This window comes from Rhinatrema bivittatum, chromosome 1 (genome assembly GCF_901001135.1).
Source record: "Rhinatrema bivittatum chromosome 1, aRhiBiv1.1, whole genome shotgun sequence".
Lineage (NCBI taxonomy): Eukaryota > Metazoa > Chordata > Amphibia > Gymnophiona > Rhinatrematidae > Rhinatrema > Rhinatrema bivittatum.
This window is the reverse complement of record NC_042615.1, coordinates 746,529,415-746,551,279: the sequence shown is the minus strand read 5'-3', so window position 1 is coordinate 746,551,279 and position 21,865 is coordinate 746,529,415. Positions and strand designations below refer to the sequence as shown.

At 41.5% G+C, this 21,865-nt stretch overlaps 1 protein-coding gene across 10 annotated transcripts in view; it reads right to left on the bottom strand.

Moving 5' to 3' along the window:
- Positions 1-21,865, bottom strand: part of DAB2 (DAB adaptor protein 2) — a 259,005-nt gene that overhangs the window by 20,115 nt on the left and 217,025 nt on the right. The gene's annotated exons all lie outside the window — the stretch shown is intronic.

The window sequence follows — 21,865 nt, the reverse complement described above, 5'->3', positions numbered from 1 at the left end:
TTGGTAGAGGTGAGATCCAGGGAGCTTAAGGATGCGGTGGAAAGGCTGGTCCCTGCTGGTGGGGGGTGAGGGGGGTTGGTGAATCTGAAAAGGAGATTTGTTATTTTATTATTGAAGAATTGCGCCAGTTCTTCACATTTGGCGTGGGCATCGGAATCAGGAATCGTGGGCGGGATGGATTTGGTGAGGCTAGAGACATAATACTAGGCACCCAACTATAAGCACACAGCAAATGCCCAACTTGTGCGCATAGGTAAGCTTGCAGCCACTAAAGGTGCTACTTAACTTGGAAGCACAAACAGAGGCCCGACTAAGTGCCCAAAAACTGGACGAATAACCTGGGAGTGCTGCTAGACACATTAGCCATACCAACAATCCTGAATAGGGCAAACTAACAAAAACATGCGAAGTGCCGTTGAGGCCAACCATGCGGCGCACAGCAAAAAGGCGTCAGAACAGGGCCTAGCCTAAGAAGGCTGCTCAACCCGCCAGCTGCCCACATCCCTTAACCTCTCCTGGAGCAGGACGAATGTCAGAATGGCATGCTGGGCACAGAGCCCAGAGGACAGAGGAAGCCCTACATAAAAAACCCTCCTCCGTCTCTGTAAAAAATTTTTTTTTATACTTATCTGAGAGCTCAGCCCTTCCTGGCTGAGTACAGAGAGGGTCTCCAGCTGTGGGGGAAGAGGGCATATACCATCACCGCCATGCTCGGCTTCCTGCACCCGCTGCCTTTCAGCTGTTTGAACAGCTAAGTCCACGTCGGCTGAACAACCAGCTATCTGAGGGGCCACGGAAAATCACCTCAGGACTTCTCATCTGGGGGAGGGACCATTTGGTATCGCCGTAGGAAAGTGGGGCAAATTAATGTTCCTTTTATTTTATCCTTTTCAAAGTAAAGCAATCCCCAGTAGAGAGATGAAAGTCCACCATGTGCTGGAGACGGAGTATGCCGGCAGGCTTAAGTCACGGCAAGGATAGAAATACTGTGACGTCAGTTTGCTTCATCTCCATTGCTGCTAGAGTTGCATAACCCACTTGGTCCTGGATTCATCTCACCAGACGCTAAGAAATCTTTCATTACACAGGATATGCCTCCCTCCCTAGCCAATCTCTCTCAAGCCACCTAGTTATGAGCCTTTCAGCCCTCCGTCAAAAAGAGTGAAAAACATACAGTGACACAGTGAAAATTACATGGGCTGAAAACAATTTCTTTAATTCAATTATAAGACGCTGATAGCAGTACATACAGGTCAAAGCTGCGTTGATAGAAAAAAATGACATTTATATAAAACTTTGAAAAAAGAGCGAGCAGTGGTTTTTTCCTCTCAAGGCATTGTTTAAAAGTTGCATAAATGTTATAATGAAAGAAGTTTTCAGGGCTGAATTTTCAAAGGTTAGATCAAGGTTTTATGCGTGTAAAGTTTGCTAGAAAATAGCTGGGGATGTTTATGTAAAAGCATTCGCAAAACATTCTGGAGGCGGAGCTGGAACATACATGCATATTTTATGATTTAAAATAAAAAATAAAAAGGATAAAAGTGACCTGTCCTTTGAGAAAGGCATATTAAAATTGGCTTCCAGCTGTCACCATGCTCCCTACCTCTAGTGTGAGTATTTGGAGACCATTGAAAGGGTCAGTGTTTCCCATCTTGGGAGGAGTCCCTGGGACCCATAAAGCAAGTTTTCTTACTGTAAACAGTTTTCCATAGATAGCAGGATGAATTAGCCATTACATGAGGGGCGATGTCATCCAGTGGCACTTGCTTCTCCATGTTAGTACAGTTTTAGTTCCCACGGAGGCATTGCTTTGTGAGCCTCCCCAGTCTATGTCAGAACTAATTCTAGCTCTGTAGTCAACTCTTCAGGGAGGAGGGCAGCCTTTCCATAGCTAATTCATCATTCTGTGTACAGAAAACATTTACAGTACGCAAAACTGCGTTTTCTGTCAATAAGCAGGGTTGAATTAGCCACTGCATGTGGAAGTCCAGAGCTGAGGGTTGCAGCGGGGTTTACTTAGTAAGCAACCCAGCCCCCACCGTGGAGAGTAAGAACATAAGAACATGCCATACTGGGTCAGACCAAGGGTCCATCAAGCCCAGCATCCTGCTTCCAACAGTGGCCAATCCAGATTATAGCAAGAACAGATTTTGCAAAACTGCTTGTCCAAATTTACTGTTAGTCATTCAGAGGTTATCAAGAACATAATGGGATGTAAAGGAAGACCAAAGCTGCAGCTTTGAACATATTTTTATATTCTGTAACCTTCACAATGTGTTCAGTTAGAAGCAGATAAAACCATTCATAATAAAATAAATCGTAAGATCATAAGAACCTAAGAAATTGCCATGCTAGGTCAGACCAAGGGTCCATCAAGCCCAGCATCCTGTTTCCAACAGAGGCCAAACCAGGCCACAAGAACCTGGCAAGTACCGAAATACTACAATACAATACAATATAAGCATTGAATAAACGACAAATCATAAAAAATACAAATTTTACATATTAAAAGCAATTTTAAGATATAGTGCTTTAACTTGTTTCCAAAATGTTTTAATTTGTTATATTATGTAAATCAACATGCAGGGCATTCCATAAATATGGAGTCACATGAGTAAAAGTCCTTGCCGTGTAGTTTGCAGTTTATAAGTCTGCAAAGATGGGATATATTATACAATAACTTATAAGCCTGAGATCTCAAAGTTTGCAGTGGGCCTATTTCCTTAATTTATTCACCACTGCAAAAGGGGTATCAATATGCATTTGTTTAAAACAAATCACCAACATTTTAAATTGTGTTCTAAAATTAATAGGTAAGCAGTGCAAATCATAAAGTATGGGCGATACGTGATCAGCCAACCGGGCCCAAGCCAATATTCATGCTGCAGCAGTCTGATGTAAGTATTTTTTGGCAGACCATAGTAAAGGCTACTGCAATAATTCAATTGTCCAAATAAAAGCATCTGAAACAGATTTTTATATGTTTTAGCATCTTTAATTTGTAGAACACCCTCTCTCACTACTTGCTTAATCCAAGGAACAGAAGTTAACCAAGAATCAATTATTATACCTAATCCCTAGCTTCCAAGCTGCAGTCTAGCAAAGGACAAAGAGAAATCATGAGGGGAATTTTTATCTATCCATAATATTCAGATTTAAGCTATGTTAAGGGCAAAATAATTGGCCGATAACCAACCATTAATGTCAGCCATAAAACACTGAACAAGTTGTATAAGGAAAGCACCATCAGAACTAGGAACATAAAACTGATCATCATCCACATAAAAACAATACATGACATTCAGCTTTTGAAGAATAGAACAAAGTGGTAAAGGATATAAATCAAACAAGATGGGAAACAAAGTTGATTCCTGAGGGACTCCTATTCTTAAAGGTCGCCAGGTGGAGCAGTCTTCACATGTTGGCACATGCTGCCACTTATTTAACAAGAAGGACCTAAACCACTTTGAAACCATTCTTCCCATATCATTCTGAGCCAGTCGATGCAGCAAAAGTGTATGCTTCCCTGATTTAAATTTTGCTATCAGATCCAGTTGCACGACGACTCCCAACCCTCTTTGATTCAACTCTTGATATCACATATTCATTAAAGAGTAAGTGCAATGTTTTCAGAACCCATATTGTTGTGCATCTAATATTAGTTTCATCAAAATAATCAACCAATTTAATAAGGACACATTTCTCTATAATTTTTCCTAGTGTTGGCATATTGGATATAGGTTAAAAAGTTAGCACTGGCCTTATTGCCAACTTCAACTACCCAGGAAAAGAATCCTCATTTACTGAATGCTGTATACATTTGTATGCATCTGTTTTTTAATCCTTTAATCACTCCAAATGGACATGGACGAAGAACTGAAAAAGTAGAATTAAGACTACTTATTACTAATGTCAGTTCTGAAAGGGTTACTTGCCTAAAAGAAGATCATTTATCTCCTAGGGAAGGCACCAGTTCTATAGTATTGCAGGCTCTTGCACTAGAAAACTGAGCTTCTATCTTAGAAATTTTATTATGAAAAAAAATCTTCCAGGTCTTTGCAGCTGAGAAAAATGTTCTTTGGTTTCTCTCCTACCAACAAGCCTTTTAACAATGTTAAAAAGCTTTAATGATTAATTCAAGGAGCTCTCAATCTTAGCAAGCATCATAGACCTCTTAGTTTCTCGGCATTGTTGTCTATGGCATGCATATACTGTTTTACTATTTCATCTCTATCTTTTCTCCAATTTTTTCCCAATTTCCTCAACAGTTGTCTCTGATCCATCAAGGCAGCAATAAGCCAGTGCACTTCTTACACTGACATGTAAAAGAGATTTCATGTCTTGAGGCTACTTTATTATAAGCAGCACTCAAGAAACTATATCAAGCTCCACACAAACCCTCAGCATTCATCTCCTTAGGGAGATCAATAAAAGCAGATAAATTCCATTCTTCTGCAAATTTCTTTAAATCACCAACCAGATGAAAATTTTTCATTTTCTTTTCAGTGCAGCAGCATTTAGATACTGTTTGGTCAATCACTTGGAATAAAAGCAAGAAATGATTAGACCAAGAAAATTCCAATTCCCATGGACTAGTGAAAATCTCTCTCCATCTTTCATGGTAAATCAAGAGATCTAAAATGTGGCCGGATCTCTGCGTCAGCACTTGAACAGCTTGTATGTAGTCCAGTGAGAAAATATGCTGCAATTTTTTTTTTTTTTTTTTTTTTTTAAGCATAGCTTGAATTTGCAGCATTTATATGATTGCTAAAATCCCCAACAACTATCAATTTATCATGTTTTAAATGTAAAGTAACTATCTGTTCAATGGGGAATATATTAGGCAGATAATCCAAGATTGTATACTTTTTACTAGGACTTCAGTTGGATGCTCAAACTCATAATTCACTCTACTAATGCGCAGTGACGTCCTATACAGCACTAAAACTCCATCCTTCCGCCTGTGCCCACGTGTCTGATGGACATAGGAATAGTCTGGTGAACAGTTGGTTTAATAACATTACTTCATGTTTATAATGCCAGGATTCTAAAATCAGAAATAGGTCCCAATTATACTAATATCCACTTGCAGGGATATTGTTATTCCCCTACAAGTATTTAGATAGAATACACCATTAGTGTGGGGAGGAAATATAATAGTAATCTTGTGGGAGCATAACTTCCCCCCCCCCGTGTGGAAGGTGGTAAATGGTAAACTCCTCTGGTACTTAGAGCAATGCCACCATCTTACTAAGTAGATTCACTTTTTGTTTTTGGAAAGACCGCATGTTTTCGGTACCCTCTGACTGTCCACATTGAGTTGTTGTCTTCTTTTATCCAGTGACTCATGAGGGGAGATATTGTTCTGGGATTATTACCATTACTGTTGTTAAAGGCTAGTTTGATTCCTGTACTTTTGAATTATGGGAGTTTTGCAGGGTTGTCAGGGAATAGGCAGGCTTGTGAGAGAGATGTATTATGGAAATTGTGATGGAAATGGGAGGATTGCTTTAAATGTAGGCTGTGTGAATGCCAGGTTGGCTAGAGGGAAAATAGTTACATAACTAACATAATTAATCAATTTAAATTAGACTTCTTACTGAGGAATCATGGTTGAAATCTTATGATATGTATTACCTGAATCAATTATGCCCACCAGAGTGTCGTTATATTGAATATGAACATCCATTAAAAAGAGGGGATGGTATTCTTGTCATATATAAGGCCACAATTAAGGTAAACTGTCTTAGGTTTGCTCCACCCAGTGGAAGGATTGGTTGTAAGAGTACAGGCAGGACATTTTGTGTCCTATATAATCCACCAAGACAATCTATAAACCAAACAAAGTTTCACTGAATTTTTCTCTTTCTGTCCACTTAAAATATGAAAAAACAATTCTTGTAAGAGATTTTAATGTTCATGCGGAAAATATTACCCCTCCACATGTTAATGAACTGTTAGCATTGTTAAAAGCAGCCAATTTTTTAAAAACTGGTTAGCACTCCTATTCTTTTAGGTGGGCATATTTTGGACTGGCTTTGCTGTCCAGAAGAATGGAATGATTTGGTAAGGGCCTTAGAAATTCATAAAATGTTATGATCTGACCATTGTTAATTCATGTTTAAGTTGCAAATTGAGCCCTGTAGTAGAGATCTTTGTCAACAGGTAAAGAAATCAATTCGTGCGACAGTGTAAGCTGAGAAGTTTCTAAATATTTGTAAGCAGAAATTAGAGGAATGTGAGAAGAATGATTTAAGTGTGACTAGTCTACTGGAAAACTGGAATATGAGTCTTGTTAATGCATATGATCAGGTAGCCCCTGCCAGAGAAGTTTTTGTGCATGGAATTAAAAAAAGGGCCCCTTTGTTCACATGGGTCCTATTACTGGAAAGTCAGAAGTTATGAACACCTAAATGAAAATGGCATAAATATCCTAGCAAGGAAAATTATCAGCTATATAGAACAAATTTATATATATGTACAGGGCACACTGTAAGAAAGTTAGAGGGAATTATTATGCACAAATGATTGAGAACTCAGTAAATCGCCCAGTCTATGGCTATGAGTGATTATCCTGCTTGTGAAGAATTAGCAGATTATTTTGTTGATAAAGTCAATGAAATACCGTATGTGCTCATGTCTGTTTAAGTGTTGATGTAATTCCTGTCAGTTCAAATGTAGATGAAAAATGGTCTGATTTTAGACCTCTTCCTTTACAGAAAATAACTAGCATACTTGATCATTTAAAATCAACAGTCATATTTGGATCCTTGCCCTTTTTATTTAATTAGAAATCTAAAGCAGGATTCAAACAAATTAATAATTACAATAGTTATTACCTCATTAATGGAGGAAAATTTACCAACTCAATTAAAAGAGGCAACTATTAGACCAATTAAAAAAGATTAAATCATCCTCTAAAGACTTGTCAAATTTTAGGCCTGGTTCCAATCTTCCTACATTGACAAAAATTATAGTGAAATGTGTTCTTGTTCAGCTAGAGGATTTTTTGGAGGAGGTTCCGGTGTTGAATGAAGGTCAATTGGGGTTTTGGAAAAGTTTTAACACTGAGTTACCTTGTTGTTCTTGATGGATAAATTGCATCAAATTTTGGATCAGAATCATTCAGGTGTTTTATTATACCTTGATATTGCCTCGGCATGTGATACTAAATCCCTTAATATACTGTACCTCCCCTCATGAGTCACTGGATAAAAGAACACAACTCAATATGGACAGTCAGAGGGCACCCAAAACCTGATGTCTCTACAAAAACAAAAAGGGAATCTACTCAGTAAGATGCTGGCAATGCTCTAAGTACCAGTACCATTTACCAGCTTCCACATGGGGGCGCTATGCACCCACAAGATAATGGGAGTATGGTATAAGTGGAGTAGTCTTGAGATGGTTTACTTTATTCCTTCAAGACAGATCACAGCGAGTACAGATTGGATCTTCTTTCTCCACATGGAAAAAGGTGTTAGTAGGGGTGCCTCAAGGCTCCTGCTTGTCTGCACTCCTTTAAAATTTATTTTTAGCCCCAACTGGGTCTTTGATTACAACATTGGGAGTAGCATATTATATATATGCTGACGATTTACAGGTATTTGTGCCAAGTACAGAGGATGGGAAGATTTTGAGTGCAATTCGGGACCGGCTTTTAAGTGATGGCTGGTTTTTAAATGTGGGAAAGACCAAAGATTTTATGGATAGGTAAGCAATCCCCATTACATAATGTTTTAAACATGCAGTATGATAGTGAAGTATTACCATTATTTCAGACTTGAATCCTGGGGATTTATGTAAATTTGCAGTTATCATTTAGCGTGCATTACAGCATTTGGTACAAGTTGCTTTTTTTTTTTTAAGTTAAAAATGTTATATTCATTACGTTCCATTTTAAAAGTAGATTTTTTTTATAGGACTGTGGTTCAAGCCTTGGTATTAAGCCATTTAGACTACTGCAACATATTACTGTTGGCTTACTGGGCACATTATTCTGGGCCTTACAGCTGATACAACATAGAACTGCAAGACAGATTACTGGAGCTAAATATCTGGCCTGATTTTAAAAGGGCCATGTGCATGGAAAACGGGGGTTATGCTCATGGCCAGGCCTTGCGCGTATTTTAGAATGGGCCTGGCCACGTGCGTAACCGCCGTTATGCGCCAAAGTGCCAGGCCCTGCAAAAGGGAGGGGGGGGGGCCTAGGACAGCGTCATTAGCTGCTGTCCCAGTGAAGCATGCACCGGTAGCCGGCCCGCCTGCAGGGATTACTTCTGTTCCCAGGGAGCAGTAAGTATTAAAATTAAAAAGTTAGGGGTCGGGGAGAAGAGGTAGGAAGGGTCAGGTTAGGGACAGGAAAGTTCCCTCCCAGTCAGCTCCTTAATTGGAAGCAAGATATCAGTGGATGAGTAGAGATCGATTTGCCTTTCAGTTGAGTATGGAAGGCTGCTATTGCACTAAGGTACATTTGCACCAAAGAGGTGGCGAGATCTGAGTAAAAAAAAGCTGGGGCAAGTATTTTAGCAGATTCTTAGATTCACAAGAAAAGGGGTCCAAAGCATTTTGCTGACAGAGTAACATTTGGAGTTCCATTTGGAATATCTATTCCATTTGATGGCATAATTTCTACTAGCTGAAGGCTTTCTAGATCAGTGGTTCTCAACCTCTTTTCTGTCGGGACACACCTGACAGATGGTTCTCACATGCGTGACACACTGAACACTTGACCATCACCAGGCTAAATATAAAAGTACAGTTTGCATCCACAGGAACCCCCCTGAACCACAATTATGGATGTAAAGCAGAATTATGACATTCCCTGTACAACTCACCTTACAAAAAATATATTCTGGTTCTAGTGTCATCTCAGTAACAGCAACACAAACTCCAACTACCAGGCTCAATAGCCCTACTTATGAAAAGACAGCAGTTTATCACTAAATGCATGTCCTCTTGAGAAAATACAACAAATAACACTGATACAGTAAAATACCTCACCTCGGTCACATACACAGAACCGACCTAACATACTTCCAGGATCTGCAGTAATGCACATAAACTAATCAGCACACAGTTACACTTGTATTATGGAATACACTCAAACAGTAACAACCCTACTTATGAAAAGGCAACACTACAAATATTAAATCAGGCCCTAAACACCAATACACCTCCTATTAGGAAAACAGACCTAGCCAAGCAGCTATAGATCCCAACACAGAAATAATTGTATAACTATACTAATAAGCAGAATAAATGTTTTACAACAACTATGAACAGAATAATATCCAACAATTAAAAACTCATAAAAATTATTTAAAATTCTCCAAACACCAATAAAATATTTCAAAACAGCAGAGACATCACATAATATTCAGTAATTAAAATGGCAGTCAATCAAGAAAAATAAACTTAAAAAGCCACCTTTACTAACCCCCTCCAGCAGCTCTCCTACTCCTCTTCCATGCAGGCCAGTAGCACACACCAGAAGCAGTAGTGGCTGAAGCTCTGTACTCATGGTCCTCTTCCTTAGTGATGAGTCCGGACTCAGATGGCTTCGTCCTCTGTGCCTCACCTTTCTTCCTTTTCTCTCCTCAAGCCTTGGGAAGATGGCTGCTGCCGCGTCTTCATGCTGCTCTCTCCGGCGTCCCCAGAACGGCAACGGTGATTGCCATGATTTCCTGAGGGCCTCCTAGGGTGCACGTGCGCACGCCACCCACGTCTTTATCCACGACATGGCGGGAACCTCGGAGGCGTGCTCTCCGAGAGACTTCATCATATCCTAGTATTTAGCCTGCCCTTCGTTTGCTAACAAATAGAGTTAGCAAGGCTTGAATTGGATTGCCTCCAGTCTAAGCTGCTCTGCCACTTCCTAGCTGCTGCAGGAAGCTTTCTCTCTGCCCTTTGGGGTAATTCATCGCTAACCTGGTATCTGCTCCTCGGGGGCCCTTATGCTCTCTTTCAGGTACCTATCTGGGGTATCCGCTCCTCGAGGGCCTGCTCTCCCTACTCTGATGCCTACTACTGAACTACTTCTGCCTGCCAGGATCTTCATCATACAGCTATTTTCTTCAGTGAGTACTAACCCTGTCAGTCTGTCTCACCTTCAACTGCAGCGCTTGGAGTCTCCATCCAGGACCTTCCTCTGCTACCCTGCGTAGCCTACCATCTACTCAAGTGTGGGACTGGTCTCCTCTGCTGAGGACCTCTGGATTACTTCTACTGGGTTACCTCATTGCTGTCCACTCCCCAGGCAGTACCATCAAGCTGTATAATAAATACAAATTCTCTGTATCTGTGTGTATAGAGTCTAGCCTAGTACTGTGGTTCCTCATGGGGTTCCTCCCTGTGGGAGTGGCCATCACCGCAGTACCCAAGAATCCATTCCAACATCTCAAAACCATAACACTTATTGCCCACGACCAGTCTTCTCTGTCTCTCACACACACACATATATCAGTTACACCCCCATGACCAGTTTCTGTCTTTCACACACCAATCATCTCCCGACCAGTCTCTCTCTTACATACACACCAATCACCTTCCCAATCAGTCTCTCTCTCTCACGCATGCACACACACACACACACACACACGCTTCCCACTTACATGTTTTATCTTACATATACAGGTTTCTCACTCCCATGCTGTGTCTCACACACCCCCAGGTTTCTTACTCCTATGCTAGCTCTCGCCACATGCACAGGCTTCTCAGTCCCATAATCACTTTCTCTCACACACACATACCAGTTACACTTGCATTCCAGTTTGTGTCTCACACACCAATCATCTCCTGACCAATCTTTCTCTTACACACACTCACATACACATCAGTCACCTTCCCGAACAGTCTCTCTCTCTCATACACACACACACACAGGCTTCTCACTCCCATGTTCTATCTTAGATATACAGGCTTCTCACTCCCATGCTGTATCTCACACACATGCGTTTCTCACTCCTATGCTAGCTTTCTCCACATGTACAGGCTTCTCATTCCCACAATCACTTTCTCTCTCTCACACACACACACAACTCCAGTCATCTCCCTGACCAGTCACTTCCATTGTCTCTCCTATATGCACAATTACTTCTATGACCAGATTCTCTCAATCACACACACATGCTCTCTCTCTCACACACTTTACATAGATGATCTTCAATCAAATGCTCTCATTTACACACAGGCTCTCAGTCACAGTTACACATGCACACTCTCAATCACACATACAAGCTCTCACAGACAGGTTGGCTGGCTGTCTCTCTCTCTCTCATTTCCTGCCCCCCCCCCCCCCCCCGAGCACAAATGGTAGCTGCAGCAGCCTCCTCCTCCAGCATCCGCAGGCCAAGAAAGAAGAATCCCATCGGCCACGGGAGGCTAATTCTGCTATCTCTTGTGCCGATTTCTGGCTGCTTCTGATTTTGCTTCGGGCCCACACTACTGCTCGGGGCCGATGCTGCCGACGCTACTTTTTGGTGCAGCATGGCTCTTTCTTCTTCCCGCGCACCCCACTGCGCATCACTTCCTGTTCCGGGCCAGAGAGGCAGGTGAGAGATGAAGAAAAGGCCCAGCCGCAGTTGCCAGCCTCCACACTAACACACTCCTGCTGTTCCCATCCAGGGTGGCAACAGCAGCAGTGGAAGATAGCCTGCCTTTCGCTTGGTGAAGGAAGAGGGGGGAAATGCAGCGGGAGACCGACAACAAGTGACACACCTGCCGCTGCTTGGCGACACACCGGTTGAGAAGCACTGTTCTAGATGATACTAGTATATCCACAATCTCTGTAGGCAAGTGGAGATCCACACTCAATGACTGCTCAATATCCAAGCTGTGAGGATGAGGGCTGAAAGTTTGGGATGATGCAATGTCCCATCTTCCTAAGTTAAAAACATAGGGTCTGTTCCCAAAAACAGTATATGGGAGGACTCCTGAAAAGTTATGCAAGATATGTATACCAGATCTGTCCTGGCCATGCTGTGGCTATGAGGGCCAGCCAGGAATGGTCCTGAAGTACTTTTTACACTCTTCTGGTGATAAGCATACATGAGGCTTTGTCACCAATAGAAATAGAAAAGGAAAGCATCTTGAACTAGTCTGATCGTTTAGCAGAACTGAGCAAAACTGATTTAGGTTTGAGTTCTGTTGTAATGCAAATAGGTCCAATGATGGTAGACCCTGTAAGCTGAATAGTTTATTGGCCACTGATTTCTGTAAAGGCCATTGGTGTGGTTAAATTCTACTGAGTCTATTTGCCAGTGTGTTGGAGATGCTTGGAAGATAGGTAACTTGTAAACATCTTGATATCTTTGTGCCCAATTCCAGATTCTTAGGCCTTTCTGGCAGGGAGGCCATGACACCGTTCTTCCTTGCTTGCTGATATAAAACATGGCCACTTGGTTGTTTGTTTGAATCAAGATGCTCTTTCCCTGGAGGAAATGTACAAATGTTGAGAGCAGTCAGACATACTCTAATAACTCTAGCAGATTGATATGGCAATGGCTATCTTGAAGAGATTAGATACCCTGTGTTTGAATGGCACCAGTGTACGCTCTCCACTCACTGGTGGAAGTGTCCATTGCCAGTACCGCTTGATAGAGAAGTAAGCGAAGAGGGGCTCCTAACTGGAGAATTTGAAGGCGCAGCCACCACTGCAACTTTCATGTCATTGTTGGTATTTGCCCAGGAGATGAGAGCGGTTGAGTTAGTTGACCCACTGGGTATGTAGACCCCACTGGAGATAGCAGATATGAAGGTGAGTCTAGGACCATATGGATGGCCACTGCCATATGACAGAGGGCTATAAGGAGCTTTCTGGCTAAGTGTGGAGAGGACAGTAGCTTTCGAATGAATGATGTCATGGTTTTTGCTTGATTGGGAGACAGGAATACTCTTTCCTGCAGTAAACCAATCCAAGCCCCAATAAACTTCAGTCTCTGAGTGGGCTCCATGATCGACTTGCAGAAGACATATTGTGCACAGAGAGTGGAGCACTTCCTCTCACCAATTCTCTGTGATGATCCAGTCATAGGTAGACTTGTATTCCCTGATGACACAGATGAGCCACCATTACTTCAAGGCATTTCATAAAGACCCTTGGAGCTGACAACAAGCGGCTGCATGGTAATACTTTGTACTGGTAATTGGAAGAATCCACCTAGAAGCAGTGGTAGTGCCAATGTGAAGGGTGGATGGATATGTGAGCATAATCATCCTTTAGATCCAGGACACACATCCATTTATCTTTCTGTATGTAAGAAAGGATTGTGTTGAGGGAACTCATTCTGAATTTCTCTTGAAGCATGTTTTTGTTCAGATGTCTCAAGTCCAAAATGGGCTGCAATCCCACTTCCTGTTTTCTTGGGGATAAGGAAATATTGGGAATAGAAACCCTCACTTTAGTTGAGACACAGGGATTAGCTCCATTGTTGGTGGAGAAGTGACTAGATTTCCAGATGAAGCTGCGGCAGGTAAGACAATTTCAGATGGAGCGCTAAACAATGTGGGAGGGATGGTGACTTTGTGAAATGCAACAGGTACCCAGACTGCACGATTTAGAGGATTCATGGGTCCTTGGCAATCTGATGCCACTCCTCAACAAAATATTGGAGAGTGGGAAATGGATTGTTTAAAGAGATTGAAAACTAGGCCATAGTTTGGGCTGGGCCTGTTGTGTGGTTTTCAGCTGATGGTGTTCTTTGTCGAGGCCTGGCCAGAAGTGGCTGTTCATACTGGGCTGGAAGGGGTGGCAGATACTACTGTTGAAAAGACTTGTAGGGCTGCCTGTAAAATTATGCTTGTTTTTATTGGAAGAAACAATATCTCACCATGGAAAGCTGTTCAACAGCTGTCGAGAATCACTGCACTGACACACTTTGATTTATCTGTGCAACCATTTCCCAGAGCTTTTCATCAAAAAGAATGTCCTCCAAGGAGAGGTCTGCCAGTTTCTCATGGATGTCCTCACAGATGCTACTTGGTCAAAGACATGCCATGGGTCTAGCTCCAATGGAGGCTGAGAAGGTCAAAAACAGAATCAAAGGATTCATAGACTGATCGAAGCAGGTGGCGGATGACCTCTTCCACATCCAGGAGTGGTTAAGGATAGTAGTTGGCCTACTCCATAGCAGGTAGGAAAGGCTTCAGTTTAGAATGTATTCATGAACATAGTGTACCATGTAGAATTGGTGAATAGATATATGAGCAGATAAGTTTTCATAGTGCAATGGTTTCTTGCCAAAATTATAAAGAAGTTTGTGGCCTTTTTCTGGGGAGAGAATTTGACTTTTTATAGCAGACTTGACCACTATAGTCTGGTGAGGTAGCTGGACAACACCAAACCCCGGTAAGTGCTGGATTCTATGGCCTCAATATTCAAACCTAAATGTTTAGGTAAGTTAGCCAAATACCCTGCAGAAATTGCAGGCTAACTTATCTAATATTAGCACTTATCTGGCTCAGTTAATGGGATAAGTAGCACTGCCTTGAAAAGGCTATTGCCTGCCCACAAGATATCTATGTACTTAACTGTATAAGTACTTTTTCAACTAAGTGGTGACTGCTGAAAATAGCCAGATATTCAGTGGCCGCCACTTAGCTGGATAAATTGCTTAGCAATATTGATAAGTGGTATATGTCCCTACTTATCTGGCTAAGTAATGCTAAGTATCGGCCTCTATATTTGAGGGCCAGCTTTCTAGGCGTCGAATGCCCGAAACGGGAGTTTCCCACATTCTCATTTTAGAATGTTGAGGATATTGTGAATGGAAGGGCTGTTGATTCAGCTGGGGTATCCAGTATCTGAAGAAGACCGACGAGCCTGGTCGAGGTGGGGGTTTGATCATTTTTCACAAAAACTTTCCTTTAATTTTTACTTCTTCCCTTGGACTTACCACCTCCATTTGAGATAATGTTACTCACCAGTCACTTCAATCTCTGTGGGGGACCATCCTGTCCCCCACAAGACTTGCCAAAAGTCCCTGGTGGTCCAGTGGGGGTCCAGGAGCGATCTCGCCGTCTGTTGCCAGTAAACAAAATGGCGCCGATAGCCTTTGTCCTTACTATGTCACAGGGGCTACCGGTGCCATTGGTCAGTCCCTGTCACATGGTAGGAGCACAAGATGGCGCCGGCCATCCATTGCTCCTACCATGTGACAGGGGCTCCCATTTCGGGCATTCCTACAGCTGGATAATACTTTAAAATCTTCGGCTCAGTGTGCTGCAGCAGTCAAAGAAGCAAACAGAATGTTAGGAATTATTAGGAAGGGAATGGTTAATAAAACGGAAAATGTCATAATGCCTCTATATCACTCCATGGTGAGACCACACCTTGAATACTGTGTTGCGATGGAGAAGGTACACAGAAGGGCAACCAAAATGATAAAGGGGATGCAACAGCTCCCCAATGAGGAAAGGCTGAAGAGGTTAGGGCTGTTCAGCTTGGAGAAGAGATGGCTGAGGGGGGGATATGATAGAGGTCTTTAAGATCATGAGAGGTCTTGAAAGAGGAGATGTGACTCAGTTATTTACACTTTCAAATAATAGAAGGACTAGGGGGCATTCCATGAAGTTAGCAAGTAGCACATTTAAGATTAATCGGAGAAAATTCTTTTTCAAAGTACAATAAAGCTCTGGAATTTGTTGCCAGAGGATGTGGTTAGTGCAGTTAGTGCAGCTGGGTTCAAAAAAGGTTTGGATAAGTTCTTGGAGGAAAAGTCCATTAATGGCTGTTAATCAAGTTGACTTAGGGAATAGCCACTGCTATTAATTGCATCAGTAGCATGGGATCTTCTTAGTGTTTGGGTAATTGCCAGGTTCTTATGGCCTGGATTGGCCACTGTTGGAAACAGGATGCTGGGCTTGATGGACCCTTGGTCTGACCCAGCATGGCAATTTCTTATATTCTTATAAACACCAAAAAAATTATTTTTCCAGACATATTTAATTATCTAATAATAACCCAAAAACCCTATTCAATTTCGTGAAATCTATTACAAACCACAAGAGCAAAAGCCTTGTATATCCTAAAACAGACCCTCCTTCTAATTTGTGCAACTCATTTGGAAAGTTCTTCAAATCAAAAATCTATAAAATAATTTCAACTTTCCCAACATAAGAGCATAAGAACTTCTCTCCCAATTGTATTATCCACCCCAGTAACACAGTCCTGGGATACCTTCGAAACAGTGGCCAGCACCGAAATGTTACAAATAATTTCTAAAATGAAATCTACATCTCATCCTTGCTCACCATGTTCCTTCAATCTTCTTAAAGCAATTAAAGAAGGCATTGCCCTACCCATTGCCAACATTGTGAATTCATCACTTGTCACAGGTACGATACCGAATTGCTTAAAAATCGCTGTCACTCCTATTCCCAAAACTAATAATCCTGATTTCCGCCCTCTCTCTTCATTACCATTCCTTGCAAAAATAACTAAATCAGTTGTTTTAAAACTTACAGCTTTCCTTGACGAACACTCACTTATAGATTAATATCAATTTGGTTTCAGACCCAACTACAGTACAGAAATGCTCTTAATCTCCAGTACTGACATTATCCATCGTAGTTTTGACACAGGAACTTCATACATTTCCGTTTTCCTAGATCTTTCAGCTGCCTTCGACTCCATAAACCAAATTCTACTTACCTGTCTCTCAAATCTAGGAATATCCATAACAGTGCATATTTGGTTTCAATCATACTTAAACAGATACCAGCAAATATTCATAAACCAAAACTGTTCCATTCCTTTCGCTCTAAACACTGGTGTTCCTCAAGGATCTGCTTTATCAGCTGCTTTATTTAACATATACCTCACACACTGTCCACCTTAGGCGCAACATATATGATTTATGCAGACATACAATTCTATTTTCCAACCAAGCAGATCTGGAACGATACACTCAAATTTCTGGAACTTTCCCTATCTACAGTTAAAACATTGTTACTACATAAACTCAGTCTAAACCTATCAAAAACTGGAATACTGATTTTAAGAAACCCCCAATTCGACAATATTCCAGATTCCATTCTTCTAGATAATTCTACCATCAATATCATGAAACAGGTTCGTAACCTTGGCATCATACTTGATCTGTTAGATTTAACCGCATCAAAGCTTTACTTAAAACATCTTTCTACAAACTTTGCCTTCTCAGACATATAAAACGTCTACTTGACTCGAACCACTTTTGCACAATACTTCAGTCGCTAATTCTTTTTAGCTTAGATTACTGCAACTCGATATATCTAGCCTACTTCAATCCAACCACTTCAGCTTCTACAAAACTCGGCAGCACGACTTCTTTCCAAAAGCAGGCCATATGATCAAATATCACCAATACTTCATAGATTGCATTGGTTGCCTTTTAAATGGTGCATTCAATACAAAAAACTTTGACAATTATTCATAGCCTGATTTACAATAATTCCACCTGATTATCCGCAGCATTACACGTATACACCCCTTGCAAAAACCTCAGATCCAAAAACTAGCTTTTACAAATTCTGTCCCCTAAAACAACAAGATTAGCTACAACCAGAGAGCAAGTTTTCTCAACTGTAGGCCCTATTCATTGGAATACACTACCTCCTGACTTAAGACTAACTGCCAATAAAAAAATATTTCAAAAAAGCTCTCAAACATCACCTTTTCTTACAAGCCTTCCCAGATTTGTGTGTGTAATGATTATCCTTTTTCCTCTCCCCTTCCTCATCTCCAATATTATACCAAATAATTTTTATCTTAATCTCTAATATTATTTCTTTGAAGTATTTTATTATTTTATTGTAATATTTATGTTGAACTTATTTTGTTTCAGTCTCATGTACTGAATTACATTATGTATGTTTTTATTTGTAACCCACCCCAAACTTTGGAGGGTGTGGGAAATAAATAAATACTTTTAAATAAAAAAATAAAAACATGGGGATCTTTGTTTTTGCATAATTGGATACCCAGTGCTGTACCCATTTTTTCATAAATTTAGAATAAATGAGATCCTCTGGTGGCAAGATGTTGTCCAGAGGACTTGGAAGTGGGTCGGAGAGTATGCCGTTAGAGTCTTCATCTGAGCCTAAAGGTAATGGCTCACTTACCCTGGACTCCAATGCAAAGAGGGCAAACAGGGAGGAGTTCTAGATGACTCCTAAGAGGTTTATCACAGCCTGGTCCATCACCTGTGACCTACTAGAGTCTGCTGTGATAAATGATAAAGAACCCCTAATCAAGGGTGCTGATTATGAATTCACCCCTATAGGTGAGATTGGAACTTTGGACTGCGGTATCAGTGTAGCGATAATGGAACGGAGAGAATGGACTGTTCCTTCTGTCTTCTTGGTCAGAGAGGTAAAGAAAGACTTCACCAAATCCGCAATTTGGTTGAGTGACTTATGTGTCCTCTGGCCTGGCATAGATGGTGGGATATCTTCTTCTGAGATCAGGACAAGCTCCTGCATAAAAATGGATGGTCTGTTGGAGGTAAGTGGTAATATAGAGGATACTGGTTCTGCAGTCTCCAGGCAAAGTTCTTCTGCCACTAATCTGGTGAGGCGAGTGCCCTGGTTATTGGAGGTACAGAGACCACATGACCCCTTCTTCTGCAGATCTTGGACAGGCTGTGTAGAGCTGTGTTGGCAAAGCATCTTAATAAATCGAAACCTGAATTGCATGCATAGGTAGCTTTGATGGGTTAGAATGCTGAGATGTTTTGGATGATTTGGCATGCTTTGATGGTTCTTTGGAGATGTGCATCAAGGAATCTGGTGCAGGACACCAATACTGCATCAGCGGTGTCATAACTGCACTGTGTGTCATTGCCCTATGTATTATGAGAGCGTGTGATAAGAGGATCCTGCGCAATGTGACTCAAGATTGGAGGCATCTGTGTGCATCAAGGCCACTTGCTTCAATGATGTTGGAGCATTGAGAGTCAAGTGCATCAATGTGCCATACATCGGAGTTCCATGCGTCAAGTACATCAGTGTATTGGTGTAACATATGTTGGGCACCTTGGTAGGTTATTCAAGTGCAGCAACGCCTTTATGTTGAATGCATTGGTTGAGAATGCATCAGGCAGTCAATGCATCAATGTTGGGAATGCTGATTGCTGCTTGTACTGACGGCACCAATGAGGGCTGCCTCAACTGAGCTGGTGTCAATGCACCTCAAGTGTGTTTGTGCTTCTTCTACACAGACTGCAATGGCTCTGATTTTGATGCAGGGTGGCTGGTAGAACTTGATCCTGTGGCTTCGGTCTGAGCAGACAGGGGAGTTTTAAAGGAGTTCCTGCTCAACTCTTTCCTAGGAAGAAAGATGAGGCTGCACTGCAGGATGAGGACCTACTGAGACTGGAGAGATTTATGCAGCTCCTCTATACAAAACACTCTAGGCTGTGAAAGCGGGGGACATCTGTCCACAGGCATATCAGTTCTTCTGGTCATGTTCCAGACTGAGGCATCAGTAGCACAGCTTGTGACTGTCGGTGAGGGACATACTTTTAATGCAGATACAGCTTTTAAACCTGCTCACCACTCTTGACTTCTTTTTCTGGTCAGACATGATGGAAGGTGGGCCATGCGTCAATGTTATTTGTTTGTTTTAGTAGCACAGAAAAGTGCTGTTGTGGGGCTGCAGAAGCACTGAGAAAAATTATCAGGAGAGTCTGAGTTCACATCTGTGCTGTGCTTGGACAAAAAATGGCTAAGGAAGCTCATAAGGCATCTCCCCCACATGCTCAGTAGAGCTAAAAGGGTCATTTTTCAAATCGCAATGGGTCATTATTGGGTGCATTATTGCACGCATTAACACCTTAAAGCACGCAATAATGACCGCATCACAACTTAACATTTAAATGAGGGAAAGAGGCGAGGTAAAAAAATTGTATGTGGTCCTGCTGCAGGCAATAATGTTCTACACATTATCGTTGGCAGTAGCATTGGAAATAACACCTTTTGCAGTGGCGCTATGGGGGCGATATTGTGCAGCACGGCCACAACCACAGTGGCGAAAATGCACTGCCACAATGCGGCTGGCTGCACACTATCACCCCCCTGCCCCTTTTCTGGCCATGGCTGGTCAATCAGCTCCATTAATAGCAGAATGATAAATCCTACTGAGAGATGAATTCATTTGGAGCTGCCATATGATGTCACCCCACACGTAATGGTTAATTTATCCTACTTATCAATGGAAAACTTGTAGCACTGCAGCTTGCTTGTTTGGGGGCAGGGCTGTCCTTTGAGAGAGGCATCTTACCATCTGCTCCCAGTTTTTCCTGAGCTCCCTACCACTAGTGTGAGTGATTTAGAGCTCATTGGAGAGTCTGTGTCTGATGTCATCAGGAGGTATCACCAGGTCCCATAAAGTGCAGCATTGTGTAGTACGCACCCATTGGCGCACTGCCAAAGCCACACCCTAAAGGGGCATGCCCTTGGAGAAAAATCGGAGTTTATTGTCGTCCTTGAATATTTTCTCTCCTCTTACAGTTTTCTAATCCCTTTCTGGGGTTATTAATGGGTAAGAAAAGAAAAGCAGTCATTAGGCCCATCCCATCCGAGTTTATGGCTCTGGGCTACCAGCTAGAAGCCCAGAGCTAGATGTTCTTAGTATCATACTCACTGGGTCTGGAGCTATCACAGGGCCTCATCCTGGAGATGGGAGAATTTGTGCAAGCAGAATTGTCATGATTAGAGCAATGCTTCCAAACCCTCCCCTGGAGGCAGACCTAATCAGTTGGGTTTTCAGGACATCCATAATCATTTTGCGTGAAATAGATTTGCATTCCCTGGGTCTCCAATGTATGCAAATGTATCTCATATATGTTCAATGTGGCAATCCTGAAAACCCGGCTGGTTAGGTGTGCCTCCAGGAGATGGCTGGGATTAGAGGATTCAGGAGGGACTGTTAACATTGGCTACATTGGGGATCCTAGTTGTTTGCTGGGTTTGAAGCCATCCAATGATATATTGGAAACTTTATGGAATGCTACCAAAGGATTTGAACAGTTATTGACCAGTAGAGGTGACAATATGTTATCTACTATGGGTGAACTAGAGTTTCAGGTTATTTTGCATATGGTGATGCTTCAGGACCATGTAGTTAAACTCATTTGGTAACACAGTACAAGGCTTTATGCAATTGTGATGCTGAATTAATTCAGGATAAAGGAAATGTACATTGTAAAACTGAAAGCCTTCAAAGCTATTCTAGAAGACTAAACCTGCATATTTTGAATTTTCCTAAATCTACTATGATTTCCCCTTAAGAAATGCTTAAATCGTTTTATATTGGCCTCTTAAAGGTTCTGGCTGAACCACTGACGCTTAAGGTTTACTATCTTTTGACAATGGAAACTGGAGCAGCAATACCCGATGCCTGTTAATGAAGGAGATTTCACATTTTTAAAAGCGTCAAGATGAGATCCAGTCAAAGGCATTGTTCCTTGTTATTTCTGCTTTGGAACCTGACAAGATATGGATGAAGAAGATATTTTTGTCTAAAAAGCAAGGGGTTTGGTACTTGGTGCCACATTTATGCTACAGTTTCCCTGTAGTCGTTTCATTTGGTTCAGTAATGCCAAGTACATGTTTTCTGATCCAATTCAGTTAGTTTTCTCAATATTAGAGACTTGACCGACTTGTTCACCAGCGTGACCATCAATCTTTAGGAGATCATGAACATGTGTAATATATATTAGTTGGAATTTTCTTCTATTACCCCCATACTGAGGTCTGAAGATGATTGTCCTTGGATCATATTGTAAATTTATGTTTCCTTTCATTTTTAATCTGATGTGACATGGAAATCAAGTTATCTTGATGTAAATTTTAGGAAATCTAATACATAAAGAATTTTTTTTTA